Source organism: Ovis canadensis, chromosome 13 (genome assembly GCF_042477335.2).
Source record: "Ovis canadensis isolate MfBH-ARS-UI-01 breed Bighorn chromosome 13, ARS-UI_OviCan_v2, whole genome shotgun sequence".
Lineage (NCBI taxonomy): Eukaryota > Metazoa > Chordata > Mammalia > Artiodactyla > Bovidae > Ovis > Ovis canadensis.
The window spans coordinates 93,232,106-93,239,516 of NC_091257.1; the positions used below are offsets into that span (position 1 = coordinate 93,232,106).

General features: G+C 45.1%; 1 pseudogene; it reads left to right on the top strand.

Annotated features, from left to right (window-relative positions):
* Positions 1–5,731: 5,731 nt before the first annotated feature.
* LOC138416841 (large ribosomal subunit protein uL30 pseudogene) lies at positions 5,732–6,534 on the top strand (annotated as a pseudogene).
* Positions 6,535–7,411: the final 877 nt, after the last annotated feature.

Genomic DNA, 7,411 nt, shown 5'->3' on the forward strand with positions numbered 1-7,411 from the left:
TCTTGCTCAGATTGGTCTCTGTTGCCTTCCTTCTCAAGCAGGTAAGAAAGATGATCTCAGTACTCTAGTCTGCTTCCCTCTTACCATCCCAACCACCGTGAGGAGTACTTTTTCCATGTAGGTTTTTTGTTGTTATTTTCGGTTTTTTTTATTTTGCTTTTTTTGGCCATGCCACATGGCAAGCAGGATGTGGGATCTTAGTTCCTGGGCCAAGGATGAAACCTGCAACCCCTGCATTAGAAGGCGAAGTCTTTAACCACTGGACTGCCAGGGAAGTCCCCCATCCACATAGTCCTAATAAAGATCTGAGGGAGGGTTCTCATTGACCACGCTGGGGTCACCTTTGTGTGTGTGTGTTTTTCATTCTTACAGTGAAACGGTTTTTATTATATTCACGTAATCATGCAGCCATCACCACAACCAATGTGAGATCTTCCCATAATCCCTAAAAGAAACCGCATACCCTGTAACCATCACTCTACGGTTTTCTCCCATCACTCCTAGCCTTTGTTGTTTTGCTTAGTTGCTAAGTTATGTTTCATTCTTTCCAACGCCATGGACTGTAGCCCTCCAGGCTCCTCTGTCCATGGGATTTCCCAGGCAAGAATACTGGAGTGGGTTGCCGTTTCCTTCTCCATGGGGTCGCCTTTGAATTAATCACTGTGGCCTAGCTCTGATGGGCCAAGACTGGAGACATGATCTACCCCAGAGCCAAGGGGCATAGTCACCCTCACCCAAACCACATGGTCCAAAGTGAAAGTGGGCAAATCTCCAAAGGAAAACTGGGATTCTGGGCAGGTATGAGCCACAGATGCCCACAGTATTGGGGGACCCTTACTACACTGCCCAAGTTTGATTTTTGCTTCCTCCGTGTGCCAGTTCCATGTCCTTGGCAAAATACTTAACCTTTCCATGCCTCAATCTTTTCATCTGCAAAATGGTGATAAAGTAGTGTATCCCTTATAGGCCTATAAAGAGGCCCCTCTGTCCAGGAGATTCTTTAGGCAAGAACACTAGAGTGGGTTGTCATGCCCTCCTCCAGGGGATCTTCCCAACCCAGGGATCGAACCCAGGTCTCCTGCATTGCAGGTGGATTCTTTACCATCTGAGCCACCAGGGAAGGCCTTAAATGAGATAAATTCAGTAAATTCACGCTTGGGATGCTGGCACACAACAAGTCTTCATTGTTACCTAATACTGTCCCACTATAGAGCATAGAGCTATCACCAGTTAACCCATGCCACCCAATTAATAAAAATATCAATTTCTGGTCAAATAGGAGATTGTGAGGAAACGGTTTCTGCGTGACCAGATCAGGGCCCCTGCGGCACCTCTACTTCCCCTAGCAGAGCACCCATCACTGTTGTAACGGCTCAGCACCCCCAGGCTGTGAGCTCCCTATTCGACTCTTAGTGGTTTGGGTTTTGAAGTTCATGCAATTTTAGGAAAACAAACTATTCATCTGAAATAGGTAAGAAAGTATTTATTGACAAAGGAAAAAAAAAAAAAAAACTCAGCTCAAATTATTCGACATTTGGAGAGTCAGCTTGTGAAATCTCTTTGAGCAGTTTACACAGAAATGCTTCCTGATTGTGCCTTGGCTACTCCTTACCCCGGAACACTCTAGAACTCCTAATACCTCCCTGTACTTGTAAATCATGGTCATTCTGCCTTTGAGCCCAATAAAGGTTTTCGATAAATGTGTGTTGAATGACTAATTGGTCAAATAGCTACACCCCTGATTAATCTTCACAATGGACAAACCACACCCACAGAGTAAGAGCCAGATGCATTTTTCTCTTTTAAACAATGAAGAAGGTTTTGAGAAACCTCTGTTGACAGGCAAAGATCCTGCTCAGCTGACTTTGAGGCCTTTGAGATGAGACTGACCCGGCTGAATTCCTTATTCTGGGTTCTGCCTTGGGTGAATCACGTCTCTTTTTTGAGACTAAGTTTTCTCCTCTGTGCACGGTCATAGTAGAGAGGAAGAAATGAGAATCATCTGGGGTATGTAAGAAGTAGCACAGTGTCTAGAACATATATCTAATAAATGAACTTCAGTGTTTTTTTACACTTCATTTATTCGACTAGGTAATGTTCTAAAAAGTACAAAAGGGTAGAAAAGTGTATCTTCCTTCCTCCCTGTTCCTTTCTTCACCCCAGATGCAACCACAATTACAGGTTACAAGATAGTTTTGAATTTATAGAAATGTTGCAAGAATAATTCAGAGTATTTCGGGATGCCCTTTACCCAGATTCACCAGTTCTTCACATTTTGCTGCATTTGCTTCATCTCCTCTTTCTTCGTGTGAATATTTATTCATTACTAACTTTCATTTTTTTGAAACCATTTAAGAGTAGATTACATACATCATGCTCCATTTACCCTTTAATATCTCAGCATATCTTTCCTAAGAACAGGTTGTTATTTTAAGTAACCAAGTACAGTTGCCATATTCAGGAAATTTACCTCAATATAATACTTTAATCTTTAATACTTTCATATCATCCTTATTCCAATTTTGCCAATTGTTACAATAACCTTTACAGCATTTTTCCCCCTCAAGTACAGGATCCAGTTCCAGACCATGCTATGCCTTTAGCTATTATGTCTCTTTAGTTTTCTTTAATTTGGATTGATTCCTTAGCTTCCCTTTGTCTTTTATGACATGAACACTTTTGAAGAAAGCAGGCCAGTTAATTGCACAGAATGTTCCAGGAAAGCAGGGACCATGTCTGTTTCTCTACAGAGGCAACCCAAGTACCTAGCACAGTGCCTGGTGGGTGCTCAATTAATGTTTATGGCATGATTGAATGAAACGTCTTTGTACCAACCACAACCGACTCAGTGGACATGAGTTTGAGCAAGCTCCAGGAGATGGTGAAGGACAGGGAAGCCTGGCATTCTGCAGTCCATGGGGTCACAAAGAGTCAGACACAACTTAGCAACTGAACAACAGAAACCAACCACAAACCTTGTGGAGAGCTACCTACATAATGTCTGGATTCATGAAATGAAAGCTGAACGACACTAGTCCCATCTGCAAGGTCAGTGAAATGAGGCTGCTGTTCCAGGTGACTTATTGAAGTTCCCTTGTCTCAACAAGTCTCTCCCACAGTCCAGGAGTTGATAACCTGGGCAGTCAGGCTGGCTGGCTCCAGACTGGCCCCGGATGTGGTAATCAGGCCACACTCAGGAGAAGAGGCACTCTGTGGCCTGAGGCTCCAGGGGTAGAGGCTAGGTTGACGGGGAAGCTGACGCCTGTACCTCAAGCCGAAACAGAAACTGCTGTGGCTGGCAAGGAAGGATGTCCCTATCTGTGCCCCTCAGCCACGGCCTAGGCTTCTAAGAGACCACAGCTATGCTTTGGAGGAAGTTTTTTATTGAAGGGTAACCTATGTATAGAAAAGTGCACACACCAGTGACAGCTCAATAAACTTTCACCAAAGCAACACAGCAGGGCAACCAGCCCCCGACCAAGGGTCAGAGCGTTCCCAGTCCCCTCGCAGCTCTCTGCCAGCCTCTATTGCCACCCCGCACGGTAACCAAACTCTATGTGCTCCCCTGCTGGCTCAGTCGGTAAAAACATCTGCCTGCGGTGAAGGGGATGCGGATTTGATTCCTGGCTCAGGAAAATCCTCTGGAGAAGGACGTGACAACCCACTCCAATATTCTTGCCTGGAGAATCCCACGGACCCAAGAACCTGGCTGCAATCCATAGGGTCACAAAGGAAAGTGACACGACTGAGGCAACTGAGCTCGCATGCACGGACTTTATGAACGGGCATAACACAGCATTAATTATTTCCCATATGACTTCTTTGCGCAAAATTATGCTTGCAGCAACAGCCTTTAAAAAACTGATTTATTTATTTGTGACTGTGCTGGATCTTGGTTGCTATGTGCACTTTTCTCTAGTTGTGGCACGTTTGCTCAGTAGTTGCGGCTCCCGAGCTCTAGAGCACAGGCTTAGTAGTTGTGGCCCACGGGCTTAGTTGCCCTATAGCATGTGGGATCTTCCCAGACCAGGGATCAAACCTGTGTCTCCTGCATTGGCTGGTAGATTCTTTACCACTGCACTGCCAGGGAAGACCAGCAACAGCCTTTTGACCCTGCCTCTTGCTCTGCAAGCTCAAAATGGGAAAGGGGATCTGATAATAACTCTTTGCTGCTGGTTTCAATGTGTCAGCGATTCCTTGGCGCCTGAAGCCCACCCAGTGGGCAGGAACTGTTACTGCTCCATTTCACAGTGAGGAGACTGAGTCAGAGCCAGGTTAGGAAGTACAAGAGTCCACATTTGAACCCAGGCCTGTCTGATCTCTGAGCTCATCACAAATATCATACATATTTCTTATCAATATAATGACCATTTATCAAGCACCCCCTTTGGGCTGGACATTGCACTTGAGCTTTATGTTCATTGATTTTTCCCTTGAACAGTATAGCTTTTGCCCTGCTTGACAAATGATGAAAGCAGGATTCAGAGAGGTCACACAGCCTGGGAAGGCATGAGAATAGAGAATTTAACTCTCCTGTGTTGATTCCAAAGTCTAATGCAGGACAGTATTGGTATCCAGTATTTATGTGCACCTTTCAAATTCACCCTCTGAGTTTTTCAAAGAAGAGACAACAATAGCAGTTATCTTTTGTAGAGCTTCTTTGAGCCAGATGCTTTGGGCAAAGATTATGGATGATCCCCTCAATATCGGTTCCGGCCCTCTCTTTCCTAATAAGAGATCGCCTGGTTCTTAGCTGGACACACAGCTTCCCACATATCTCAGGCTTCTTGGTAGTGAGGTGGAGTCCTGGCACTAAGTTACAGCTAATGGAAAGCTCCTCCCTTACAAAGCCCCTGGATCTACTTCCGGGTCCTGCCCTTCACAGGGAATGGGCACTGTTCTGCCCTTCACTGCTCCCTTCCAGCTGGGCTGAAGTGACAGACAAGATGCTGGGGAGCCATCTGGGACCTTGTGACCCAGGATGTCTCTCTAGGGATGGAGGAGCAACCAGGCAGAAGAAGCCTGGGCCCCCACTGCACAGAGCCACAGCATCCTGGCCCTGGAGCACTCACACCCATGCAGACCCAAGATAGACTGAAAACAGAAATAAAAAAACTGCTGTCTTCACTGTAGTATACATTTTTAAGTGGTTAAAATGGCGAATGTTGCTCTGCGTGTAGTTTATCTCAATTGCAAAAACAATTTTTCCCTGGGTAAGCCATGATTATTTTGTGTTCCCAGTTTTTACTTATTATATAGTACATATTATATAATATATACAATTATAATTACATTATAATTGTATATATTCTGATTATAATCTATTATATAATATATTCATAATCTTTATTTCTCAGATTTTAAGCCTTGGAGAGAAGGAGCATGGCCTGCCTTTCATGGTTGAGGGCCTGAGGCTCAGAGATGCAGGGATTTGCTCTAGACCAGCAGCAGAGTCCACCTTCTGGGACGCTGAGGATTGCTGATCTTCCATTACACCAGGGGTGGGCAAACTGACCTGTGGGCCCTTGCAGCTGAAGATAGTTTTAACCTTTTTAAAGGGCTGAAGAAATGAGAAGAAGGAGAAGGAGAAGAAGAGGACTATGCAAGAGAGAGCTGCAGTGGCCTGCAAGAGTGATATATCTACCATTTGATCTTTTACAGAAAAAGTTTGCTAACCTCTGAATTAATACCATTAAAAAAAAAAAACAACAGCTCTTTCCCGGCTGGAACCATGGAGGTTGCAGAAGAGAAGAAAAAGAAGGTTCCTGCTGTGCCAGAAACCCTTAAGAAAAAGCAGAAGAATTTCGCAGAGCTTAAGATCAAGCGACTAAGAAGTTTGCCCAAAAGATGCTTCGAAAGGCAAGGAGGAAGCTTATCTATGAAAAAGCTAAGCATTACCACAAGGAATACAGGCAGATGTACAGAACTGAAATTCGAATGGCTAGGATGGCACAAAAAGCCGGCAACTTCTATGTACCCACGGAACCCAAATTGGCATTTGTCATCAGGATCAGAGGCATCAGCGGTGTGAGCCCAAAGGTTCGAAAGGTGCTGCAGCTCCCTCGCCTCCGGCAGATCTTCAACGGCACCTTTGTGAAGCTCAACAAGGCGTCAATTAACATGCTGAGAACTGTGGAGCCATACATTGCATGGGGGTACCCAAATCTGAAGTCTATAAATGAATTGATCTACAAGCGTGGTTATGGCAAAATCAACAAAAAGCGAATTGCCCTGACAGTCAATGCATGGATTGCTCGATCTCTTGGGAAATATGGAATCATCTGCATGGAGGATCTGATTCATGAGATCTATACCGTTGGAAAACGTTTCAAAGAAGCAAACAACTTCCTGTGGCCCTTTAAATTGTCTTCTCCACGAGGCGGAATGAAGAAAAAGACCACCCATTTTGTAGAAGGTGGAGATGCTGGCAACAGGGAAGACCACATCAACAGGCTTATTAGAAGGATGAACTAAGGTATCTACCAGGATTATTTTTGTGTTCTGGTTAATAAACAATTGAAACAAAACAAAACAAAAAAACAACAAACAACTCAGTTTCTCTGCCTGGAAAATGGGGGATTATATATTTATTTAACAAAAGCAGGAAGAAATGTGTCAGAGTCACACGGGGCTCTCGTGGATTGAGAGAAGAAGCTAGGATGGGAGGATGTTAAAGGGTTTGCACGGGATAAACCAATCCTATTTGTTGAGAGGCCACCGGCTTGTGGTGAACGATGGGGGTTAAGACAGGAAGCTAGGTTGTCACTGTCTCTCTGAATGAGCCAGGGTAAGTCCCTTTCGCTATCTGGAGGCTGGTTCTCATTTATAATGGGGAGTTTGGACGACATCTGTCCTCTTGGTTTACCTTCTCAATATCCGGTGCCCCATCCTCTGGTAACAGCACCCTGATTTTCCCGGGAGGCCCCTTTGCTCCCTGCCCATATGAAGTACATGGGGCTAATCCCATCCTTGACTCCACTGGAGGCTCTAAAGCAGCCAGTCAACACCGCACCCTCTGCCCACAGGGACTGGTTCAGGGGTGGGCATGTGCCCGAGGTGGATCAATGCCGGGTTTTGCTGCAATCATTGGGGAGCATTGTTTTCCTTCTGCTGTGCTAGGCCAGTATGAAGAGAGCCTAGCGCTCACAGGTGACCACAGCTGGGAGAGTAAGAGGGAGATGGAGTCCCGGTAACTAGTGAGCCCCTGAATTTAGCTCTCCGTGGAGCCAGCACATTCTGGGACATGTTATTCTCCATGAGCCAAATGTTTTTGATTTTTTTGTTTTTGGCTGAAGTCACTGTAGCGGATGATGCTGATCCTCTGCCCATATCCCCTTGGCAATCACTGTTTTGATGCTCAGTGACCTTATGGCTTCCAATTCCCAGCTCTTATGCTCTAAGAGCTTCATCC